The sequence below is a fragment of the Bos mutus genome, chromosome 13, assembly GCF_027580195.1.
Source record: "Bos mutus isolate GX-2022 chromosome 13, NWIPB_WYAK_1.1, whole genome shotgun sequence".
In the NCBI taxonomy this organism is placed as follows: Eukaryota; Metazoa; Chordata; class Mammalia; order Artiodactyla; family Bovidae; genus Bos; species Bos mutus.
Window position 1 is genome coordinate 65,323,460 of NC_091629.1, and position 26,865 is coordinate 65,350,324.

At 39.4% G+C, this 26,865-nt stretch overlaps 1 protein-coding gene across 2 annotated transcripts in view; it reads right to left on the minus strand.

Moving 5' to 3' along the window:
• Nucleotides 1–17,976, minus strand: part of PTER (phosphotriesterase related) — a 76,702-nt gene extending 58,726 nt beyond the window's left edge. The window contains exons 1-2 of one of the 2 annotated variants that reach the window (XM_070381906.1): nucleotides 17,847–17,976; nucleotides 9,972–10,198 (exon numbers count right to left, since the gene is read on the minus strand). The gene's annotated coding sequence lies outside the window, so the exon portion shown is untranslated. The remainder of the gene's footprint in view (nucleotides 1–9,971; nucleotides 10,199–17,846) is intronic. The other variant, XM_005906387.3, reaches the window with a different exon arrangement.
• Between the last annotated feature and the right edge of the window lie 8,889 nt (nucleotides 17,977–26,865).

Below are 26,865 nucleotides of genomic sequence, written 5' to 3' on the forward strand. Positions count from 1 at the left end.
CTGCTGTACAGCAGAGTCAGTTATCAATATACATACAGCTACTCTTAGATTTGATTCCCACATAATTAACCTGCACTTATTAACGAACACTTAAAATGGGCACCAAAAAAATAGACATCGTCCTTTTCTTGCAAAAGAACTCAGGACAAGAATCCAAATGTATCATGATATCCAATCTCTTAGCTCTGATTGGCGGGCTTGTCAGAAGCTTGGCTGCCTTCCCCATATCCTCATCCTTCCCTTAGCAACACAGAGATTGGGTACCAGTCTTAAGGAGGTTGGTTATGTTAAAGACACAGTTACAAATAGCAAAAACTAGGAAAAATGAAGACTAGAAAACTGAGTAAGTCTTGACTCTTGGTTCTACTCTTAGGATAGTGGTATGGATTCTAAAGTCAGACTCTAAAAAATAGACATGCAGTTATCATATATTATCTAGTTTATAAACTAAATCCACTTCTTATGAAGGAAATTAAAGGGCCAAAACCACTTCACCAGACTATATCAACACTGTTTCGATCTTACCACCTCCTAACAAACTACTGGTTTTTCCAGTAGTCATGTATGGATGTGAGAGTTGGATTATAAAGAAAGCTGAGCACCGAAGAATTGATGCTTTTGAACTGTGGTGTTGGAGAAGACTTTTTGAAAGTCCCTTGGACTGCAAGGAGATCCAACCAGTCCATCCTAAAGGAGATCAGTCCTGGGTGTTCATTGGAAGGACTGATATTGAAGCTGAAACTCCAATATTTTGGCCACCTGATGTGAAGAACTGATTGATTTGAAAAGACCCTGATGCTGGGAAAGATTGAGGGCAGGAGGAGAAGGGGACGACAGAGGGTGAGACGGTTGGATGGCATCACCAACTCAATGGACATGGGTTTGGGTGAACTCCAGAAGTTGGTGATGGACAGGGATGCCTGGCATGCTGCAGTCCATGGGGTTGCAAAGAGTCGGACATGACTGAGAGACTAAACTGAACTGAACTGAACATCCTACAAACCACAGTCATGGCTCCCAAGGAAACAAAGACAGTTTGCGGGTGGGAGAGGGAATCAGAAAAAAAGATAGATGCTGCCTGTGGTTTTAGGTAATAATTTATCACTGAAGTCTAAAAAACAAATGGAGATACAAATAATGAAATCTTACAGCAATGATCAGTTGTAAGATGCCATAATGATCCAGACTATGCTTACAGTTATTTAGATTATCATAAAAATGGAAAGAAAAACATAAAAAATTTTGTTGAGAATCTGTAGATCCTCAAGTTTGAGAAACATAGTGTTAGAGATAATCTTCACTGATGGGTGTAGGAAAGAAGGCAAGATAACGAATTTTGCTTGGTCCTAAGAGAGGGTGGCATCTGACACAGAAACCTCTTTTGGGGAAAGACTCGTATTTGATGTACTAAAAATAAAGTAACAGACAGCTTATTTCTACTCCTGAAAACTGATTTACTACAATGGGAGCCAGGGCAAGTCTGTAATAACTACCTGTGTCTTAGAGCAACAATCACTCTTTCTCAATCTTTGAGATGGCAGAAAAAGTGCTCTAATGGAATTCCAAATTCTCTAGATAATGTCTCACAAAATTAGGAAAACTACCTACAACCAAAACAAACTTAACGGATCCCTAGTCATGTATATGCATTTAAATATAAAGGAAATGTATTATATATTTTCCTCCTAAAAGTAAGATACCCTAAAAGATTTAGAAAGTTTCTCTAGTATTATAATTTAATTTCATACCTCAAATCATTGCTGTTACTTGCTTTCTAAGAATTCACAGAAAATAATATATTTTAAGTATTATTCAACACACTATTTCCTTTCATTGAGTTCTAACTGTACTTTAACAAGTATGTATATGCCAAAGCACTATAATTTTAATCTCTTCTTTGCATTAGATTTGCATCTGCAACTTTCATCATTTCCATCAATTTCCTAAATAGAAAAGACTTTTGAACTCAAATTACAAGTCTGCTAAAACATGACAAAATTAGCTGTATCTAAACAAGGTAGGGCTTTGCATTTAGATGAATGGCTTTGAAGCAGGTAAAATAAACATTAAGATTAAATATTAAAATGTATAATATTTATAATTAAAATGTGAAAGCTTCAATTAATGTTACATACTATTTGATCTTAAAATTTTTGAGCTCTAAGGGACTATGGAGATTACTTAATTCAAAGACTTCATTTTTATTTTATTGTATTTTAAATATTTATTAATTTATTTGGCTGTGCTGGGCCTAAATTGTGGCATGTAGGCTCTTTAGTTGTGATATGTAAACTCTTAGTTGAGGCATGTGGGATCTAGTTCTCTGAGCAGGGATTGAACCCAGGCCCCTCTGCACTGGGAGCACTGAGTCTTAGCCCCTGGATCACCAGGGAAGTCCCAGCAAAGGCTTCATTTTCAGATGTAAAAACTGAATCTTTTTTTTTCCTGGTAACTTTGACCAGAATCCAGTCTCCTAACTCATTAGTCTGGTGCTGCCTTTATTCAGAACCCCAGGGATGGCGGAGCCTGGTGGGCTGCTGTCTATGGGGTCGCACAGAGTCGGCCACGACTGAAGCGACTTAGCAGCAGCACAGCAGCAGCAGCAGCCTTTATTCAACCACGTAGATATTTACTGTAAACACCACATTAAGTTATCCTGGTGTCCATTAATGTGGAAATACCATTCAGAGGGAACATCACTCACTGGCCTCAGGAAGAAGAAAATCTAATCCCGACTCAGCTGTGGCCTAGATGGCATGAAGCAAGCCATTAAGTGCAAGTTATAAAAATAAGGACTGGAGTAATTTGCATGTATCTACCTAAATTGGTTGTTGCAAGTAGTGGTAATAAAAAATGATGATAAAGCATCCAGCATCTCTAAGTGCAAACGAAATACTTAATAACAAAAATCTCAACTATATTTAAACCCAGGAGTAATAACCTCTTTGAGTCATCACTAGGAGGGAGTATATATTAGCTATTGCAAGTCCTTATGCCATCTGAATAAGCTAATGCAGGGCTTTATCTAACAAGTTCAGCAGCTCCTGAATTTTCCTAGTTTTTCATAATCTGTCTTTATGTTGACCTAAACCATATAGAAATTATCAATTAAGAACAAATTAGAACTCTGTGACTTATCAAATGCACTACTCATTACTAAACAGAGATAAATGTTAATGAAGCATTTGTAGTGTTGCCAAGAATCTGAAAAATTTACTAGAGAACTATCCTGTAACTGATACATGCAGAGCATAAACCCTGCCAAATACTATTCTCTAATAGCAAAATATAATTTCCTGGGTGACATGTAAAATCGTCCAGTTTGAGCTGACCTTTAGAAAATAAAAACTTATCAACTAGATTCTCTTGGATAAGAAATAAATCTTGCAACTTCGAGGGATGGGAAGAATGAATAAGTAGCTTTTTACAGTATTGTGGGAAAAAAAAGAAACAAATATATTTTGAGGGATAAACTGCATATACTATGCATAGGAAATAGTCTGAAAGAAAAAAATACCCAGAGGTGCTAATAGAGGTTATCTCTACAGGTAGAATTTTTTTAGTTAAATCTCTATTGGAGTATAGTTGATTTACTATTGTTGTATTAGTTCCAGGTGTACAGCCAGGTGAGTCAGTTACACACATACATATATCCACTCGTTTTTAGATTCTATCCACATACAGGTCATTACAGAATATTGAGTAGAGGTCCCTGAGCTATACAGTAGGTTTTTTTTTTTTTTTTTTTGTATTGGCATATAGCGACTATAAGGGTAGAATTTTTTGTTGTTTTATTTTTCTCTTTTGTGCTTATCTGTTTTGTTGGATTTTGAATGTGGATTAAGTGTATCCTATTTTTAAAAAGATTATTTTTAATGGCAAAAAACATTGCTTTAGTTTCTTGTGTTGAGGGAGGTAAGGTACTCTCATGCCCACTTCAAAACAAAACCAGAAGGCTTCACGTGTTAAATGATGGCAGTGATAGAAATGGGAGTTGCCTCCAGGGTTCTTGGGTCTGATGTGGTTCTTGGTTATTTTGGTGCCAGCAGAGGGGGAGAAAGTCTCAGGAGGCCAAGTCAAGGTGAGCTTTCACCCTGAGTAAGGACTAAAGGGCAGAACTGTAAATGGTTCTAACCATTCCTAAACCTCTATTTGGCATGCATTCCTTCCCACCATTTTCATTTCTGGCTTGTATGTCTCCGTCTTAAATTTAAACAAGCATTGCTTTCAGTGTTTAATTACAACTTAATGGAAACACTACTTGCATTCAAATTAGCTTTTCGTTTTCACAACACGAATGTGCATCCAAGTTATTGTGTCATTATAATCTCATGTTATAATGGCTTCATAATGCAAGTCCCTGCAGAGTTGAATTACTAGTTTCCTATGGTAATCACCCATCACTAGAATATCATAATCACATAAGCACAGTCCCCACACGCTTCCACTGCAATCATTTTGACATTGTAAGAGCATTTTAATAGTATTAGCATAGATTCTCCAGAGAAATCATCTCATTGTCACTACATTGCCATATAAGATTAATTGTGATGGAGCCCTGTCATTGTGATATGAAAGCTTAAAAATATTTTTTTAAAAAGTGATGCTTAGCAGTAAAGCATTTCACTTCTCAAAAGGTCAGTGCATTTTACAGTAAGGTTGGCCTTGAGACCTTTAATTGAAGAAATTTCCTTTCACAGGAGGTGAGGTTTTTGTTTTCATTGTTTCTCTGTGTTTGTTCAGGATTCATACAACTGTAAGAAAGGAGGTCAGTTCCCTCTGTGGTACAGAAAGGAAAAGCAGACGTTGTCCCTGTCTTTAAGGACTTTGTAATTTAGTCAGGTTTATGACCAATTACATGCAGCATTAATACTCTTATGCTAATTTTTAAAAGAATTTTTTTTTAATGTGGCCCATTTTAAAGTCTTTATTGAATTTGTTACAATATTCTTTACCAGCTGAGCCACCAGGGAAACCCAATGTTACAATATTGCTTCTGTTTTATGTTTGGGGTTTTTTTGGCCATGAGGCGTGTGGGATCTTAACACACACCCCCTACATTGGAAGGTGAAGTCTTAACTTCTGGACCATCAGGGAAGTCCCCGTACGCGAAATTCTGAAGTAACTGGTGTTACATACCTATAAGAACAGTCACACAAGGTGCTCCTGGAAAGAAAAGGTTTGCCAATTAATAAAGGGTCAGACAAAAACTGTATGGCAGGAATGGAGTCCAGGTTATCAGCCTTCCTTACAGTCCAGCTGGCATCTCTGTAGCCGTTAACCAAGGGAAAAAGGAAGGCCACCAGAGACACTAGTGGGTTTCACAGCCACAGCCCCACCCAAGGATGAAGCAAAAAGAGGCTGTGGGCATGAAACCGCTCCTCTGCTGGGGTCTGAGCAGAGCATGGAAGCTGGACCTTGATCTTTCTCACTAATAGAGGGATGAGCAGAGATGGTCTCCCTAAGCACCACATCAAGGCTCAGAAAAGCACCGCCCAGGCCCTGACACTCTCCTTGGTTTGAAGCCACAGAGTGAACTGCCTGTGTGTGTCAGTGACAAATGACATGTGATGCAGAGCCTGGCAGGGCACTGTGTTCGCTGGAGGAGCCTCTGATCTTCTCTGGAGACACTGTGGGGGAATTGCAAACGGATTATCCTCCCTCTCAAGGAATCCTTCTCTCTGCTCAATGTTCAGTGAGAGTCAGGTCACAGCCAGCATTGAGCATGGTGAGAGGCCTGTGGCAGGCGTTCTAGAGATGCTGATGGATGGAGGAGTTCATTATCGTGGCTGGAGAGAACACGCAGGCTTCAGAGCTGCTGTGGGTCTGAAAACGCACGGGGCAGATGTGGAATACAGACTCTCCGGTCACATTAATGGCAGAGGAATTACCAACTGGCCATGTCTCCTACTTTATTAAAGATTGCCTGTTTTCTTAGTGATGGCAAATATCAGCATTCAGAGGTTTCATGGTTGCAAATTTTGCCCTTCTCGAGTTATATGTGCCTGGGAAATCTCAGAACTACGCCAAGGCTCAGTTTCCCAAAAAACTAAAGACACTTTTAAAATTGGAGCGCAATGAGATACAGATGTGCTTTCTAAGTGCTCAAAGCTGCTTTTACTGACAGGCTGTGGAGCAATATTATTACATAAACGAAATTAGTTATCCTTCCTTTAGAAGTGATTTTTAATTTCATAGGTAAATCTATGGCCCTTGATACCTAGTCTTCCTTGAGTTCTTGCATGGGCATCACATGACATTCAACTCACTTCTTAGGCTGTTGCTCAGAGTAACTCATGTCATATGCTTTTCCTTATGAATTCATATCGAAAATTACTTTGATTACCTTTGGTTTTCAGTTTTCTATTATTTCATTATCAGACATACTGAGATTAAAAAATCAGGAACTCAGGGAGATTTGAATCCAAGAGCACTAACCATAAGAACAGAAATTTTATTTATCATGGGAAATATATTGAAATCTTGATGCTGCTTAAAAAATACCAGTTTCCCTCTCTTGTTCAAATGTATTGAAGGCAACAGACATCATTCATGATAATATGCAATAGGTTAATCTTTTGATACAAACAAAAGTTAGAAGCTCCATGATATCACTTATATGTGGAATCTAAAATATGAACATATCTGTGAAGCAGAAACAGACTCACAGACATAGAGTCATAGAAACATACCACACAGACTTGTGGTAGCCAAGGGGGAGGGGGTGTGGCAGGTGGATGGACTAGGACTTTTGGATTAACAGATGCAAACTATTACATATAGAAGGGCAGATAATAAGATCCTACTGTATAGCACAGAAAACTATATTCAATGTCCTAGGATAAACCATAATAGGAGAGAATATGAGAAAGAATTTATATACATGTATGACTGATTCACTTGGCTGTACAGCAGAAAGTAACACAACATTGTAAATCAACTATACATTGATTTTTTAAAAAGTTAGAAGCTATATAATATATTAAGTGCCATCAAAAGTTAATGCTAACGTGCTGTATTCCAAAAGTGGAAAAATACACACAGATGGGACAGCATACTACTTTATGAAAATATCACAATTTCCCAAAGAGAAAGACAAGCTAGAAATTTACCAACTACATCCATATTACCAAAAAAAAAAAAAAAAAAAGTTGACCTGCTCAGAGTGTGTCTTTGGGTAAATCACAAAGTCTGTGGGCCTGTTTTCTCATTAATAAGACAAAGGAATAAGCAAGGTGATTTCTAACATTCCTTTCAGATACAACTTCTCTGATTCTATGTGAAGTAACATTCAAAGACCTGTAAACTGGTTTTGTAGGCACCCCTCCAAGAGTTCACTGTGTTTAGGTGTTAAACAAATGGGGACATACATTTAGTAGAAAATCAGGCAAAACATTGCTATGCAAGGAACAGAAAAACATTGATCTTTCTAGTTCTTTTTCTGATTTCCCACCAAGGCAAACCATCCTATAACAAATTATACTACAGTATTTACTGTTAACTTCAGATTATTACTAGCAAATGAAAGAAAAATATTTTGCTACCTGGATGATTCCTTTTCTACGGTCACCCTTTATACTGCTTATGACTAAGAGTAAATAGAGGCACTAGTATAAAATAATGGTGGTGATTAGCCCTCAGATAAATGATGCTGACTATCTAAACTGGGACCCCCAGGTAAGAACTGGGCTGCAGAGCAGGAGGTGAGAGGCAGGTGAGCAAGCAAAGCTTCATCTGTATTTATAGCCATTTCCCATCACTCACATTACCTCCTGAGCTCTGCCTCCTGTTAGATCAGGGAGGGTGTTAGACTCTCATAGGAGCATGCGCCCTACTGTATGTGAATCATCCTGAAACCATCCCCCACTCACCCCACCCCACCTCCACCCTGGGTCTATGGATAAATTGTCTTCCATGAAACCAGTCCCTGGTGCCAAAAAGGTTGGGGACTACTTGTCTAAGCAACTGAAAACTTGGCTTTTTCCCAAGTACCGGTTAAAATGATCCATTATCTAAGTATATGTGTACACAGATACATATGCATACATAGGTAATTACATTTTCTATTGTTTTTGGAGTTTCTAATCATCACAGTACAGGTGCAGAAACTATTCTGAAAATGACTGTGTGCCAACTTCTCAACTAAGAATTATTTTACTTTTTAGTGGGCAGTGAGATAAGTATAAACAGTCAATTTGCTTGTTTTTTGTCACTGTTTTCAGAAAGTGATATATACATCACTGGTGTTCAAATTGATTTTAGGTGATATATGGACATTTTAAAATGTTTAAACAAAGTATTTACTTATTTAACATATGTTAGGGGAGAAAGTAATAAACACTGCAAGCCTGTGATTTCAGACATTTTTGCTTAGGATGAGGCCAAAGAAAAACAATGGGTTGGTTTAAAGAAAAATATTGTCATTAGTAGTGAAGCTAGTATATAGGCATAGCAAACATTCTTATTTTTTTAACTTTTTTAAATTAAACCTTTTATTTTATACAATGTTGTGATAGTTTCAGGTGAACAGTGAAGGGTCTCAGCCATACAGATACATGGATCCATCTCCCCCAAACCCCCTCCCATCCAGGCTGCCACATAACATTAAGCAGAGTTCCCTGTGCTGTACATTAGGTCCTTGTTGGGCAAATACTCTTAAAGATGATATGAGAGTGAATCAAATTTGATGAATACCAGTGAATGATGAATTTACTCATTCACTCTGATGAACATTATACACAGAGAGTTCAAATCAGGTACTCTGTGATAACCTAGACATGTGCGATGGGGTGGAAGAGAGGTTCTAAAGGGAGGGGACATATGTATACCTATGGCTGATTCCTGTTGATGTATGGTAGAGGCCAGCACAATACTGTAAAGCAATTATCCTCCAACTGAAAATGAATAAATTTTTAAAATGACATTTAACATCTCTGCAATGTCTTGTAACACATTTAATTTTTCTGGCCTACTAAGGAACTAACTCCTGTTAGTTCCCCACAACACATCAGAAATATAATCTTGACTTCTAATTAGTCAGAGAAAGTTATTATCCAGTTTTAATTCTCAGACCTTTTCATTGATCCTATAATTGACATTATTTTAAATGCTGTGGATATAAAAATATAAATGTGATATTATATGGTGTAAAAAACTATAGATCGAGACGTTGTGGTCAGACATAGTACAACTACTTAGTAAGTTTTCCAATTTTTACAGAGTAAAACTCTAAAGTTTTAATACATCACTCTTTTTAGAGAGACAAGATATAAATAAACTCTCCTTTAGTGACAGTGTTGTAAAATCATCACATTATGTGGGAATAATTCATGAAAACTTGGGCTTCCCTGGTGGCTCAGACAGTAAAGAATCTGCCTGCAATGTGGGAGACCTGGGTTCGATCCCTGGGTTGGGAATATCCCTTGGAGAAGGGCGTGGATATCCACTCCACTGTTCTTGCCTAGAGAATCCCATGAACAGAGGAGCCTGACAAGCTACAGTCCATGGGGTAGCAAAGAGTCAGACATGACTGAGCGACTAACACTTTTACTTTTCTTAACGAAAACTTATTTTAGCCAAAGTATTACTAAAAAAAATATAAAAATAAGTAAGTGCAAACAGCTTCATCAGATAACACAGTATCCTTACATAATGCTTTATGAAAACTCCACATTAAAAAAAAATTGCAATTCTGATTTTAAAAGCAAAATAATTTAGAAACTAATCATTTTGACCTCACTGTGGCAAGAATACATACTAGCAAAGGCCCATGAAATATCCCTAATGCTAGAAACTGTATATGTTCTTGTATATATTTTAAATCTAACAATTCAATGACATTCAGTAGGCAAGAATATATAGAACTATGTAGAATCTGCATGGAGACTGTTTAAACTTGAATCTCTTTGCTTGACATATTTTAATTTTTCCACTGAAATACTCTGATAGACAAAAAGTTAAAAAGGCAATACCTGGGAGGAATGAAGAAGATCAGAAAGAAACACCGCGACTGGATCTGCTGGAATCTTCTATCTCCCTGGACACGTAGCAGGGCAGATGCGGCTGTAAGGTCAGAGTCTCTGTCCTGTCTGTACTTAAAACAGCAGAATCTTCACTACTTATGCACTCCGCTGCTCCCAGATATTTAGTTCCACAGGAGAAAGAAGAATACTTGGAAACTTTTCTTTCCTGGTTGATACTGGGGCAAGTTCAAAAGAACACAGAAGCCAAACGGAATCAGTTTTAGGCCTTAGATCTGCACTGGAGGCCAGCGGCCCCTTCTGAAATTCCTGTGTTATGTGAATTTGTGCAGTGGCAAATGAAGGCGCGGAAGTTAAAAACTGAACTTGGAGAAACTGCAGCCTGGGAAACTCTATAACTTGTAGAAAAGCACTGACTCATGAAATGATAGACGTGCCATAGACCAGGGAGTGATAAATAAGAACATGTGTCAAATAATCTAGGCTAAAACTAGCGAAGACGTCCTTGTAGCCTTTCCTGGGTAAAGGTTTCAACAATACTTTTCTATGGAACGACGGGTAGTGAAAACCACATTCTACCCATGTGTGTATTCTCTTATGTAAACGTGCATACCTTACCATTCAAATTTAATCTGTCCCTCTAAATGTGATGGTATCAAATTTTGCATTACAGGAGAGAGATATATATATCTATGTATATATAATTATATATAAAGAAGAAATGAATTATATATTCATATGATTATATTATGTGATTACATAATTATATGTAATTATAATTATATAATTATAATTATATAATCATAATTATATAATTCTCTTATTTGAACTTATTAATATGGACATTTTAAAAGTTTACAAATGTAGAAAGAGCAGTGTAATGAACCCCTATGTATCATCAGTAGCAGCTTCAACAGTAATTCCAACTACAGTTTTTGAAGGGAAAAATAATGTTTCACAGCTCATGCAAAACCGTTCAACCAATTATCCCAAATATTACTAACATACTCTTATAAACCCACATAACAATCCTCTAAGGATTTCTGGCTATCCGTTTACTGCAAAAGGCATTTTTAAAAAGAGCTTTAAAAAAAAAAAAAAAAAACTATAATTCTGTTCTGAAGCTGAACATGGTGAAGTTCTCCAGTATCAACTCTAGTATGCATGGTTGATGCAGACAGGGCACGTCGACGTCTTTGAGGTTTTCATGTTCCCAATATTTCTTCAAATATAAGAGCTTATCTAACTTCCTCTTGGTTCATCATCTTTCTTCAGAGACTCTTCTGCTTTCATGGACATTTTCAGCTGATAATAAGGAGGCAGAGATTCAGAACACATCTTACAGCAGGAGCACAAGATGTCACCCTCTAGGGAAAAGATGTGCGATAGGACCAAAGTGTATTTTATATCCTGTTACCCTTTTTGATGCCAGACTAGTCAAGGCATGTTTTTGATTCAGAGAGGATATTTTAGGTTAAAAATATGTGCTAGTTTTCATCACAAATATCTGGATGGTGATAGTTCAGACAGCAAGATATACTTGCTTACATGCATTTTATGGTTAACAGCTTAATACACTATGTAGAATTTATCTAATCATGTTGCTTTGATTTTCATCAGTTCAATCTTTTAAGTCACAAACATAAAGCTCTCCTCAAAGTAATGTTAAGAGGTTCCTAAACTGAGTAGACTCTCAAAAATTTGTAGTTATCACTTGATTGTTCAAATTTGATACTTTTTTTTAAGCCCTCCAAAAATGGTAGTTTCTGGAGACCACTGGGTTTCCCTGGAGGCTCAGACAGTAAAGAATCCACCTGCAATGCAGGAGACCCAAGTTTGATCCCTGGGTCAAGAAGACCCCCTGGAGAAGGGAATGGCTACCCACTCCAGTATTCTTACCTGGAAAATTCCATGGACAGAGGAGCCTCACAGGCTACAGTCCATGGGGTCACAAAGAGTTGGACACAACTGAGCGATTAATCACACATGCACACACACAGACCATTATTACTGTAGGCTAGTCTGATGGGCTGAATTGTACCCCCTCTAAACATTCTTAGGTTCAAGTCCTAACCCCCACTATCTCAGGATGTGACAGTATTTGGACACAGGGTCTTTAAAAAAGGTAACTATATTAAAAAGTGTTTGTTACAGTAGGTCCTAATCTAACAGACTATTTCGTGTAGTTGGAAGAAAAGAGTAAGACACAGAGTGAAGACCATGTGACGATACAGGGAGGACAGGGTAATGAACAAGCCAAAAAGAGAAACTTCAAAAGAAACCAAATCTACCTACAACCTTGATCTCAGACTTCTAGCCTCCAGAAAAATGAAAAAAATCAATTTCTTTTGTTTAAGTCACCCAGCCTGTGATATTTTGTTATGCAGCCCTAGCAAACCAATACAGTCAGTAATAGAGGTCATGCAGTCCAAGCCATGGAAGTGGCCTTTAATTACACCAGGGGGCTCTGGGTCTATCAAGTGAGTAGAAAATTTGTCAAGAGTCTGGCCAGGCATATGCAATATAATCTAATCCTTTTTGACAAATGTTGATGCCAATGAGGTGACAGCTCAGTGTATAGACTGAGAGGAAATAAATCATTATTGCAGTTATTTGTCAGGGCTTAATAGAAAAGCTTGCTGAAAAGTTAAGCAGATACCACACACAACAGCTGTGGCAGCTGTATAATGTGAAATACCCCTGAACCAGGGAATCCACTTCATATTTCCTACAAACTTTCACAGACCAACAATATGACATCTAACTTTTCAGAGACATAAGGAATGTAGTAGATGAGACCTAGAAATGTGACAGGATAAACGTGATAACTTTGAGATTGTATGAAATAAAATATTTTAAATATTTCAAAAATCAATAATATACAAGTTTGAAAATAGTAAGCAATATTAAGAAAGACACCTTTTTTGGTACACAAAAATACGAAGGATTTTGTGGTTGCAATGGACTTTCAATTGCACACAGAACATTAAATTCATAATAATATTTACCAATAGAGTCTTCAAAGTGTTTTTCAAACACTAAATAATTATCCAATTAAGCCATTGCGAGATAAGCTGTCATTACTCTGGATTTAGTGGAAAGGACTAATAATTTTTATTTTAACAGTTTCTGTGAAGAAAGACTCAGTGTTTACTGAACACAACTGTGAGACACAGACCAGCCTTTTAGTGAACAGGGAACAGAAAAAGCAAAAGGTTGATTAGCTAAGTGAATTCAGAGGAAGACAGAGACGATTAAGAACTTAAAACCATGAACAGAGAATTTAATATGCAAAACAGAGACCAAAATTGGCAGAAAGCTACTTATGAAAACTGCCAATATTCAGTGTGGCTGACTGACAGTGGAGGATCTTTGGTCATGCCCTGAACAACATAATTCATCATACCAGTGCTCAGGGCAGTCATGTCCAAGCAATTTATCATCATCATATCATTTGTCTGAGTAAGAGAGGGGGAGAACTTTGATTGTTAACCTCTAGGGAGACTGGATTTATAGCCAACATCCCTAAGAAGGCAGCATGGCTCTGCCCTAAGCAAAATGCTCCCTACTTCGCTTCTGTTTAAGTCAGAGGAAAAGAGGGAACACATTGCTTCCTGCATGGGGAGAGCAAAGTCTAGGTCTGATCCTCTTGGATCTGAAATAAGGAAGCAAGGAAATGATAGTTAAAGTATTTGTTTGAGGCTGCTTTAAAAAAAATTAGAAAGTAGTCAATGGTAAGTAAGGATGATTCATTTCAAGTGTCCCTTGGTGACAAAATAGTTTCTGCGATGCATCTATTGATACAAATACATTTGGAAAGAACTGTCTCTTAACAATGAATCTGTGAACCTTCCTCTGTATCGGAAAACTTGGGAAGAATGCTGAAATTTTAAATAATGTATTTATATAGAAAAATACATTTATATTTTATAAGTATGTAAGATATATTTATATATTATAAATATACATTTTATATTACATATTTTAAGTATATAAAATATATTTATATTTTATGTATTTATAAATATATCTGTATCTATAGATATCAGATCAGATCAGATCAATCACTCAGTCGTGTCCGACTCTTTGCGACCCCATGAATCGCAGCACGCCAGGCCTCCCTGTCCATCACCAACTCCTGGAGTTCACTCAGATTCACATCCATAGAGTCAGTGATGCCATCCAGCCATCTCATCCTCTGTCGTCCCCTTCTCCTCCTGCCCCCAATCCCTCCCAGCATCAGAGTCTTTTCCAATGAGTCAACTCTTTGCATGAGGTGGCCAAAGTACTGGAGTTTCAGCTTTAGCATCATTCCTTCCAAAGAAATCCCAGGGCTGATCTCCTTCAGAATGGACTGGTTGGATCTCCTTGCAGTCCAAGGGACTCTCAAGAGTCTTCTCCAACACCACAGTTCAAAAGCATCAATTCTTCTGTGCTCAGCCTTCTTCACAGTCCAACTGTCACATCCATACATGACCACAGGAAAAACCATAGCCTTGACTAGACGAACCTTTGTTGGCAAAGTAATGTCTCTGCTTTTTAACATGCTATCTAGGTTGGTCATAACTTTCCTTCCAAGGAGTAAGCGTCTTTTAATTTTATGGCTGCAGTCACCATCTGCAGTGATTTTGGAGCCCAGAAAAATAAAGTCTGACACTGTTTCCACTGTTTTCCCATCTATTTCCCATGAAGTGATGGGACCAGATGCCATGATCTTCGTTTTCTGAATGTTGAGCTTTAAGCCAACTTTTTCACTCTCCACTTTCACTTTCATCAAGAGGCTTTTGAGTTCCTCTTCACTTTCTGCCTTAAGGGTGGTATCATCTGCATATCTGAGGTTATTGATATTTCTCCCGGCAATCTTGATTCCAGTTTGTGTTTCTTCCAGCCCAGTGTTTCTCATGATGTACTCTGCATATAAGTTAAATAAACAGGGTGACAATATACAGCCTTGACGAACTCCTTTTCCTATTTGGAACCAGTCTGTTGTTCCATGTCCAGTTCTAACTGTTGCTTCCTATATATTTATATATAAATCGCATTTTTCAAAATGAAAATGACAGCCTTAATTCCTATCCCTCACGGACATTGAACCTTTATGTACTTTACACTTTAACACCTGCTGCCCTTAGAGAATGTGATTAAACATCTAAATGCCATCTTCGTCACCTTTGATTAAAATCACAAAGTTGACTTGAGTGTTCTGGAAATAAGTCTACCTGCTATCTCATCTGATAGTTAAAGAAACACTGGTCACAGTAGCACACTTCTTACAGAACCTTCCCTCTTTTAGGCTCCCAAGATATCTGATAAGCTGGAAACCAGTAATCCCTGGAGGCATGTGGCTCAGACCTTACCTGAGTGTATTAGTCAGGATAGGCTAGGTTATGTTGATTTAACAAACAAATCCCCAAACCCTGGGGCCTAAACCCACCAGAAGCTCATTTCTGGCTCACACTGTGTCTAACACAGAGAGATGGGGATTCTGCTGGTTGTCTTCATTCTATGTTCCAGGCTGACAGAATAGCCGTTGTCTAGAAAACTGGTGGTCACTCTGGCAGAGGGAAAGAGAGTGGGGTATGCCTCTCACTGGCTTTTAAAGCTTCCACCTGGGAGTGACACACATCACTCCACTTATATTTAATTAACCAAAGCAACTCCATGGCCATGCCTCATTGGAAGGGGACACAGAAATGGATAACACTTAGGACTCCCCTGCTGAGCAGGCAGAGACAGTTGTACTCAGAGAGATAATGGTTTCATGAAACAGGTCGTCAGAACCACAGAGCCAGTTTATGCCAGATGACTAAGTGGGAGCAGATATTTTATTTTTCGTCTTCCTTTTTTTTAAGTGAGGGAGGAAAGTCTATGAATGAGAAGGCTTTTTTTAAATGAAACATTTTTAGAAAAACACGAACCACTGAGAAACAGAACGATGCCGTGTTCAGTATATGAAAAACGTATTCAACAACCATCTCAGGTTTTCCTATTAACAGTGATGTTCATAGGCAGTACACAGCTTAAGGACTTCTCAGCAGTGTTACTGTTTGGTTCACTCAGGTATTTAAGATATGTAGAAGAAAGATTCCTCATATAGTAACACTTTAAAGCATATGGTAACAAGAATGGATATTTTCTAAGGTCAGAAAGCTCCTCCCATTCTCTGTAGTTCATTATTTTGTCTTCAGGCTTATTTCTGAGAACAACTTCCACAAGCCTTACATAGGGGTCCACTACCTACTACAATACCAGGGATCTTAGGGCCAAGCGCAAGACTAAGAAGGCATTAAATACACAGGGATAGACTTTTCAAGACTGTAAATGATCTGTTGTTCTTTGCTCCTGTCTGGGTCAAAATTTAACTATGCGCACTGCAAAGTGTATAAGGAGATCAAACCAGTCAATCCTAAAGGAAATCAACCCTGAATATTCTTGGAAGGACTGATACTGAAGCGGACGCTCTAATACTTTGGCGATCTGAGGCAAAGAGCCAACTCACTGGAAAAGACCCTGATGGTGGGGTGGGAAAGACTGAAGGCAAAAGAAGAGGGTAGCAGATGATGAGATGGTTGGATAGCATCACCAGCTCAATGGACATGAATCTGAGCAAACTCCAGGAGATAATGGAGGACAGGGAAGCCTGGCATGCTGCAATCCATGGGGTCGCAGAGTTGGACACGACTTAGCAACTGAATAAGAACAGAATATTTACTTTAAAAAATCTACATTACATATAGTTTAGTCACTTTTATAATAATAAAGCAGCATCTAGCCTCCACAAATGAACACAGCATTTCATAAAGTAGAACTCTTATCCTTTTAAAAATTAAGTTGCTATCTTGCTATCAACAGTCAGTCAGCTGTCTGATCTCTTTTTCTTTGCCTCTTGCACTGAGATTTCTTTTCGAAGGGGCTTGGTTATTTCTGGAAATACATCAGGCCTTCAGGATAAGAGCTGTACACCCCTTCTGCCAATATAAAATAAAATGTAACTGGCCAAGGAGGAGTCCTACTTCTTAGGGCTTTTTTCTTACTGATATTCATTCTATATGACAGTGAATGTGACAGATCCTTTAGGATAGGAGTCAATGCTTGTCAGTTTTCTCCACTGGAGAAGTGATTTAAAGATGAATAGACTCGTGTGTCTACACATGGAGGAAGTTCTCTATACGTCTCCCCACCCCAGGTGTGCCTGCACCTGAGGAGTCTTCAAAATATCACATCGCGGCTGTAAATACCATGATCATATTGTATCTGGAGTATCTTTACAATGGAAGGACCACGACAGTAAAATAAATCAGCAAGCTGAGGCCCAAGGCTTAGAGGTATGATTTCAAAGCTTATAAGGAGAACAAGCGTGGAATAGATGACCCTGATGCCAGCACAGCTGCCCAACTACGACCCCAGAGCACTTCTGCCCACCAACCCTGAGCTGGAGCCACAAGGGGCCCTCGGCCTCGTTCTGCGCAGGACTCTGAATCTCGGGTTTCAAGCTTGACTCTGCAGGACTTTAAACTTCGGGACTGAAGAAGGAAATGGAAACTCCAGTATTCTTGCCTGGAGAGTCCGATGGACAGAGAAGCCTGGCAGGCTATATACAGTCCATGGGATTCAAAGAGTCGGACACGACTTCGCGACTAAACCACCACCACCAGACTTCGGGGCAACAAGCCACCGGCAAGCCTAGACCAGTCTCCCAGGCCTCCCGCAGCCTCAAGATCCCTGTCTTTGCAACTTCCCCGAGAGCGATAGGAGAAAGGCAGAAAGAAGCCAAAGCCTTAGGAACTCCTTCCCCAGGCGGGACCTTCGCCAAGGTCCCTGCAGGAGTTCACGCGCCCAGCTGTGCAGCGACCGCACCCTTCCTACCGGGCCCACAGCTCCCGCGCCCGCTCCGGTTCCTGGGTGCCTTCCCTCCACTCGCTGCGCGCCGCCTTCTCCCTGGGGACCCTCTGCAGGGCCAACTTTCCGGGTCTTTGACTAGTCCCCAATCCCCGCCCACTTCACCCTCCGGTCTAGTCTTCTCCCCGCCCTCCGGCCCTGACCACGCCCACCTACCCTCGGCCACGCCCACTGGGCGTCCATCGGCCCCGCCCCCTACCTTAGACTACTCGCAATGGGCTCCTGTTGGGCCGCGCTCCTGACTCGGCCACGCCCAGCAGGTTCCTGCCCCCTCCTCCCGAAGGTTCCCGCCTTCGGCCCCGCCCCCGCCCCTCCCGCCTCCAGGCTATTTGAGCTCAAGTTTTGTACGCTGGGCCTTCCCCTGAGCAGGCAGAAGCCTTACAGTCTGAGAATCAGCTCAACTGCTGAGCTAAGAACCCACTTCCTCTGCGCGAGTCTGTTGTACCTGCCAGATATTCTGGAAGGAGAGGTTTCTCTTTCTAGTTTGGCTGAGTCTGAAGAATTAGGAACTAGAGCCTTCAGGGAGAAAGGAAGCAGTTGCATTTACCCCAGATCCCAGTTCTCCGTGGCAAAGTCTGGAACGTGGAGGCCCTAGAAGCTATTTTGAGTTTCCTGCAAGGACAGCAAGCCAGGGGGAGTGCACTGGCAGTTTAATGGCAAGAAGAGAATTTGAATCAGCATCCTGAATACGGACAACGTTGAGTTTCTTTCTTTTTTTCTTTTTCCCTCCCAAATGATTTTTTAAATTGTGGTAAAATATACATAACATTTACTACTTTAAAGCATACAATTAGGTGGCATTTAGTAAATTCATGATGTTTGACATTAGTTTATTCCTTCATTGTTTCACGTCCTTGGGCCTGAGGCTTCTCATCTTTAAAATGAGAGTGATGCTGCGAGCACTGGCCCAGGCACTTGATGTAACCAGATAGGCTTCCCTCGTGGCCCAGATGGAAAAGAATCTTCCTGCAGTTCTGGAGACCAAGTTTCGATCCCTGGGTGGGGAAGATTCCCTGGAAAAGGAAATGAGAACCCACTCCAGTATTCTCGCCTGGAGAACAGTATTATTGCCTGGCAGGCTACTGTCCATGGAGTGGCAAAGAACGGGACACAACTGAATGACTCACATGAGCTCTGGCCAGGCACTTGATGTGACAAACAGGCTTCCTGAATACTTGTGAGTCAGTCTAGGAAACAGTGCGGAGAGCAGTTACCACTGGATAGAGTTTCAGTATTACTCTGTGGTAACTGCTCTTTGCACTGCTTTATGTTTATCCTGAATTCTGAGAAAAAAAAAAAGGATGAGTACTCAGATGGGAAGAACCTCCAGGTGTCATTTGAAATGAAGGCAAACATTAATAATGATAATAATATTCATAGTAATAGATGTTTCCTGAGGCCACTTCTGCTACCCTAAGGACCGTCTGTTATCTTAACTTTTAGAACAGTCTACATGATAGGATCAATTTCTCCTCCGATTACAGATAAGAAAGCAGACAGAAAAGTGCCTTGTGCAAGGTCAGGGCTAGAACCCAGTTTGGTGATGTCTTAGCACCTGCCCTCTTAGTAGAGGACTGAGAACTTCAATATGCTGCTGCTGCTGGTAAGTCGCTACAGTCATGTCCGACTCTGTGCAACCCCATAGACGGCAGCCCACCGGCTCTCCTGTCCCTGGGATTCTCCAGGCAAGAATACTGGAGTGGGTTGCCATTAGGAAATACATTAATATATTTAAGTGAGAAAGAACTTCTCTGGTGGTTCAGTGGCTAAGACTCCATGCTCCCAATGCAGGGGGCCCAAGTTCAATCCCTGGTCAGGGAACTGGATCTGACACATGCTGCCTGCATGATCAATGAAGATCCTGCCTTCTTCAAGTAAGACCTGGTGCATCCTAAATAAATAACCAAAAATTTTTTTGAAAATATATATAATGAGAAAAAGAGGAGAAAAAAAATAAGGGTTTTGGCGAGGGGTGTTTTTGTTTTATCAAGAGGGTAAAAAGTATAAGAAGTTGGTTGGTGAGGGCCAGGCAGAGAGAGAATACTGGGAGAGCAGGCTTTTTACATCCTAGGAACCAAGAAGGGGGTAAAAATAGCACCCAGGGGTGGCAGAAGAAAGAATAAAAATGTTGAGGTTAAGAACTCCAGGGGTATGAGTCTTGGAGAGGTGACTATTACCAGGAATGACTGGGGCTCATATAATATGAAGATTATATGATGAATAGATGGATCAGTGGAAGCCTCTGGAGTGATTTCAGTACTGCCGACCACTCTGATTGTATCATCGCCATGACGCCCTATAAATGTGTACCTGACTGTGGTTGTTAAGGAGAGGCCTAAAAGTCCATTATTTATAATGTTATGTATTTCACTAGTCCACACTGCCAGACATGAAATTATACACAAGATTCACGTTTAAAAAAATGACTCCAGTTATGGAAGTTACTAAATTCTCCACTGCCCACATTACACCCATGGTGGAAGATTTGTGATGGATTTCACATGCAGGCTCTTCCTTCTAGGACTTAACACCTTAAAAAGATAATGTTAAAGAGAAATTGCTCTAGATTTTATTTCTCTTTGTTTTGAAAGAAGCAGCTTCAAAGAAACTTCAAATTAATAGGTAGGAGTTTTATTTCAGGAAATTTCTCAAACTATCGTGAACACGTGTGTTTGAACACGGGGAGCGAAATCATGCAAATTCAATGTACAGCAGTGAAAACCCTTCATAGTGTGTAGCATTTGAGTTTATAGACTCTAATTCCATTTCATGTCACATGTGATGTAAGCACTATTGTTAGTGAAACACCAAATGTGGTCCTATTTAAAACTAATGAAAATAAACGTGCTCCAGAACTGGAGCCCAGATCTACCAGCCCTGATGACTGGTAGGCAAGAATGGATGAAATAGGTCTTTTCTGATGTCCTGCCGTGACAAATCGTAATCTGCCATCAAGCCTTGTACCCAGTGTCATTTTTTCCAGCCTTTCTTCCTGGAAAAGCTTAACTTGGAGATATTTTTTGAAACCTAGAATATCACTGTACTATCATCTCTCTGTGATGAAATAGTTGAGTTAAAAATCATATTATTAAGGAACCAAAGCTTCCCAAATCAATCTCTCTGTTAAGGGTTTAGTTCAAATACAGTCTCATTTCCACAGTACCTGCTTTTTATTTTCGTAGTATCTTTGAATTTTGACAGTACCTATACTCAGAAACACTAAATTGGCAAAGAGAATAAAATCCAACCCAAACATCCAGTACCCCTTGCTGTTTGGGTTCAACTTCCAGAAGACACTCAGGTTTTCATCACCCTAGTTAACTATATTAAACATTTATGCAGAAATAGACTATAGGAAAAAAATCTGGAGAAGACAAAATAAAAAGTAATCCAGATAATTATCATGAGTGGCAGGGAAAAAGCACAGTTAATGATACCAATTCTTGAAGAGTGTTGCTGTCAGGTTTTAACTGGTAATTAGAAGTTAAAACTTACACTGCTACAGAAATTTTTCTCAGTTTAATTTTTGGTCATGGTGTGATAAACTAGTCCCATCATTTCTAGGAAATCTGTTAGATGCCAGTGTCACAAGAGAGATAGGACAGAGCTTTCCACACAATTTTTCCATCAAACTCCCTTTCTTTTTACCTCTCAGAGAATACAACTAACTATTCAATGTATTTTATTATTTAGAGGCAAAGAAAAAGTGAAAGTAGAACTATTCTAGTTCCTAAAGAACTAGAGTAACATAACCCCACCCTCATCCCCATCCAGGGAATTATTTTTACATTTTTTTAAAAATATTCTTTTCCGTTATGGTTTACCACAGGACATTGAATATAGTTCCCTGTCCTAAACAGTAGGACCTTGGGTCTATCCATCCTATATATGATACTTTACATCTGCTAATCCCAAAGCTCCAGTCCTTCCCTCACCCTTGGCAACCACAAGTCTGTTCTCTATGTCTGTGAGTCTGTTTCTGTTTTGTAGTTAGGTTCATTTATGCCATATTTTAGATTACATATAAAAGTGGTACGGTATGGTCTTTGTCTTTCTGACTTCATGTAGTATGATAATCTCTAGTTGAATCCATATTGCTGCCAATGACATTGTTTTGTTCTTTTTTATGGCTGAGTAGTATTCCATTGTGTATATGTACCACATCTTCTTTATCCATTCATCTATGGATGAACATTTGGGTTGTTTCCATGTCTTGGCTATTGTGAATAGTGCTACTCTGAACATAGGGGTACATATGTCTATTTGAATCATAGTATTATCTCAGTGAAGCTTTCCAGGTGGTGCTACTGGTAAAGAACCCACCTGCCAATGCAGGAGACTTAAGAGATGCAGATTTGATCCCTGAGTCAGGAAGATCCCCTAGAGAAATGACAACCCTCTCCAGTATTCTTGCCTGAAGAATCCCTTGGACAGAGGAGCCTGGTGTGCTACAGTCCACGGGGATCACACAGAGTCAGACACAACTAAAGCAACTTAACATGGTGTGACATTATCTCAGATATGCCCAAGAGTGGTATTGGGATTGCTGGATCATGTGGTAATTCTATTTTTAGTTTTCTGATGAACCTCCACACTGTTTTCCATAGGGGCTACACCAACTTACATCAGAAAACTTTTTAATAGGGACTATACTTTTACAAAGGAGTAATTAAGCCATTTGTAGAAGCCAGTCACAGATTTGTTTTCAAAAACTATTGTGATTTACAACTACTTTGGAGATGTAGAGCATTTCCTCAAAAACTAGTGTTAACAAATGATCCAACAATTCCACTACTGGGTGTAAATCCAAGAAGTGAAAGCAAAGAACCAAACAGATATTTGTAGCCTGTGTTGATAGCAGTGTTATTCACAATAGCCAAAAGGTGGAAACAACCCACATGTTCATTGATGGATGGATGGATAAACAAAATATGGTCTGTATATACAATGGAATATTATTTAGCATTAAAAAGGAATGAAATTCTGATATGCTACAGCTTGGATGAACCGTGAAGGCATTATGCTAAGTGAAATAAGCCAGACACACAAAATGACAAATATTGTATAATTTCACTTACATAAGATGCCTGGGAATAGTCTAATTCGTAAAGACAGGAAGTAAAATAGAGACTGGGGTTAGGAGGATGGAGAGTTAGTGTTTAATGAGTGCTGGCTTTCAACTTAGAGAAGATGAAAAAATTATAAAGGTGGATAGTGAGCATACTTTATGCACTGAACTAGACACTTAAAAATAGTTAAAATGATAAATTGTATGTTTTGAATATTTCAACACAATAAAAATTATTTGACTTTGCTGCTGCTGCTGCTGCTGCGTCACTTTAGTCGTGTCCGACTCTGTGCGACCCCATAGACGGCAGCCCACCAGGCTTCCCATCCCTGGGATTCTCCAGGCAAGAACACTGGAGTGGGTTGCCATTTCCTTCTCCAACGCATGAAAGTGAAAAGTGAAAGTGAAGTCGCTCAGTCGTGTCCGACTCTAGCAACCCCATGGACTGCAGCCTACCAGGCTCCTCCGTCCATGGGATTCTCTAGGCAAAAGTACTGGAGTGGCGTGCCATTGCCTTCTCCTATTTGACTTTAGGTAACTGTAAATAACTTATGAAAGTTAACTTGAATTTCGAACACCTATTATTTACACTAGATTTGCTAGTATAAGTAAAAGGTCATAATTTTTAATTACATCATCGTTAACTTGAAACAACTTTTAAAGTGAATTGTCTGTTTTTTTTGTTTGAGTGGTTGGGTTTTGTTTGTTTGTTTCTGTTTTTTTCTGGCCTAGCAATTTCTTTTGGTATTTGCAACAGAGACTCAATGATATTTGTGGTTTGTTGTTGTTTTTATTTAATTACTAAGTCATGTCCAACACTTTCATGATTCCATGGACTGTAGTCTGCCAGGCTCCTCTGTCCATGGATTTCCCAGGCAAGAGTACTAAGTGGGTTGCCATTTCCTTGTCTATGGAATCTTCCCAACCTGACCTAAGCATCAAACCCGTGTCTCTTGTCTCTTGCATTGGCAAGTGAATTCTTTACCACTTAGCCACATGGGAAGCTTAGGTGCTCACTAAACCTATGTTCGTCTCTTCCTCCTCCTGGGCACATAAAGACACTGCATTTCCCAAGCTCCTTTGCAGTTAAATATGGTCCTGCCCCTGAGTGCCAGCCAATAGGATGTGGAAGAAGTGCCTGTGTGAACTGACCTATCAAAAAGCCTCCCCACCCCCCAAACATCCTCCACTTCTTCTCCACTCTTTGACAGGAGGGAGACAATTCCTCAAACGTGGGTCATGGAGCCACAGGAGAGAAGTAGGCTGTGTCTGAATGGCCATGTGAAGGAAAGCCCTCCTACCAACCTTAACTACCAGAAAATGAGTGGAAAATGTACTTTTAATAGCTTAAACCACTGAGATGGGATTATATGTTACCACAGAGAGCCTACCCTGATTAATACAGTATTTGTCCTGGTCGAAGAATGAGGTGGTTCCATTTGCAAATTGAAGATGACCCTCTTTAGCCAGTTGTTAATAACTAATACTAAATGCCTTTTGTGATGGCTTCTGAATTCTTGAGAAAATTACTTAAGTGTTAGAGGCATCTGTTAGTACATGATAACATAATTATTGGTCTCTAATATTAAATACAGTGTTGAAAGACACAGAATGAGAAACAGAATGATGTTAAAGAACCGCCCCCCCCCAAAAAAAAACAACTCTGCAAGGAAATTATTTGTTAACTGTAAGTACAAGCATGTGTGTCTGTTAAGAATGCCAAATGGTAGTTTTCTCAGTGTTGAAAAACAAAACAATGTGGATTTGAAGCAAACATTAAAAGGATGACTTGAATGTATAATTCAAATAACTTGACTATTTTTTCCTTTTAAGTAATATGGATAATTTCTTTGTTTTCATTTCAAGAGCTTGAAAATGTGTGTGTGTGTGTGTTTTACCATGGATTTAATTTAAATTGCTTTTCTGAAACCTTGTTTAAGTACTGGTTTTAAATATTTTGTGCTATGTAAGGAACACAGCCTGTGCAACCTTACGCTAAAGAACTCTTTCCTGTGAGTAGTTGGCAAAATTGTGTCTGACTTAGTAAATATTGTTAAGAGAAGTAATGGTATACTGGGGTATGTAAAAGTCATATTGTAGCTAAAATAACTGAAGAGAGGAGTTTGCTTTCATTTCTAGATAAAATCAGAGGGGCGGGGGATGTCAGGCCTTCTTTTAAAACGAATCTCTAGACAGAGTGTGCTGGAGGCAGCTCTATCCTCTGTGAACACAGAAAACCAGGTAGAACCAACTAGTATCTTCAGAAGCAGCTCTGGAGTCTGATAAACCTGACTTCAGTTCCTGGGACCTCTTCATATCCCTGAGCCACACTGTCCTCATATGAAATGGAAACATGATCACCTCCCCCTGGCAGCCTGGTGGCTGTCCCTAGATCCTTTCTCCTTTGCTTTCACACTAATATTTTAGCAGGATTCATGGACACCTTTTTAAGTAACTTATGAAAGTTAAAATCTTTAAAGATGTTAACTGCCTCTTTTGCAACTAAGCTTGGCCATGTGACTTAGCAGATTTGATTTGTGACCCCTCCCACTGGGAAAAAATGGAAATTGAAGAAGCTGTCTTGAGACTAGAGATAGAATTTCTGTGTTGAGGATGGCAGAGACCTTGTGTCTTCATAGGTTGCTGTGTGAATTAAGTGCTGCGCTATATGAAGTTGTCTTTTCTGGAGGCTTCACAGCAAGACTGGGAAGTTTGCTAGACAGGAGAGGTAATTATGGTTTAAGAATAGAGAAGTAGTGTTGTAGGTCAATGATACTTCAAGAACAAACAAAGTCATAGAAAAAGAGGTCAGAATTGTAGTTACCAGAGGAAAGGGGTTGGGGAGAGGAGGAATCAGATGAAGGCAGTCAAAGGTACAAACTTTCAGTTATAAAATAGATAAGTACTAGGGGTAGAATATATGACATGATTAACATAATGGACATTGCTGTATGTTATATATGAATGAGTGAATGATAGTCGCTCAGTTGTGTCCAACTCTTTGTGACCCCATAGACTGTGGCCTGCCAGGCTCCTCTGTCCATGGAATTCTCCAGGCAAGAATACTGGAGTGGCTTGCCATTTCCTTCTCCACGTTATATGTGAATGTTGTTAAAAGAGTAAATCTTGAGTTCTCTTCACAAGGAAAAATATGTTTTCCTGTTTCTTTAATTTTGTATCTGTATGAGATGATAGATGTTCACTAAACTTCTTGTGATCATCATGATATATGTAAGTCAAATCATTATGCTGTACATCTTAGACGTATTCCGTGCTATATTTCAGTTATACCTCAATAAAAGTGGAAAAAGCAGGGGGGGGAAAGCAGTAAATAGAGTGAAGTTAATAGTATGTTCTCAGGTAAGAGGGTAGGTGGGGCCTCAGGGTACAGTCCTCTATGAAACAACCATGTGAGGAGCATCAGACAGAGGCTCAGGAACCAGAGTCAGGAGAGGAAATTTGGAACTCAGGCTAAAGGCAGGAAAATCAAGCATCAGATCCTTGGGTGAGAAGCTGAGGAGCAAGAACACAGAAACAGTGGCCCTGAATAAAGCTAATAATAGTTACAAAAATAGCCATCTTTTATTGACAGTTGGTGTGCCAGTCTCTATTCTGGTAGCCCTTGGTAACCATTTGTAAGATTTTATATTTGCATAATCCCCATTTTACAAATGTGGAAACTGAGGCTCACAAATGTGATGTCTTTTTGCTCAAGGTCTCATAAATATTGAAGGGCAATGCTGAGATTCAAATCTAGGACTCGCTGGCTCCAAAATCCAAAGGCTAAGAATTAACTACCTGGTCATCCAAGTCAGATCCTTAGCACAGAGCTTAGCAAAGGGATCAATAAATGTTAGTTGTGATCATTCAGACAAGGAAATGAGTATAGACTTGGCACAGATCAGTAGAAGCAGGATT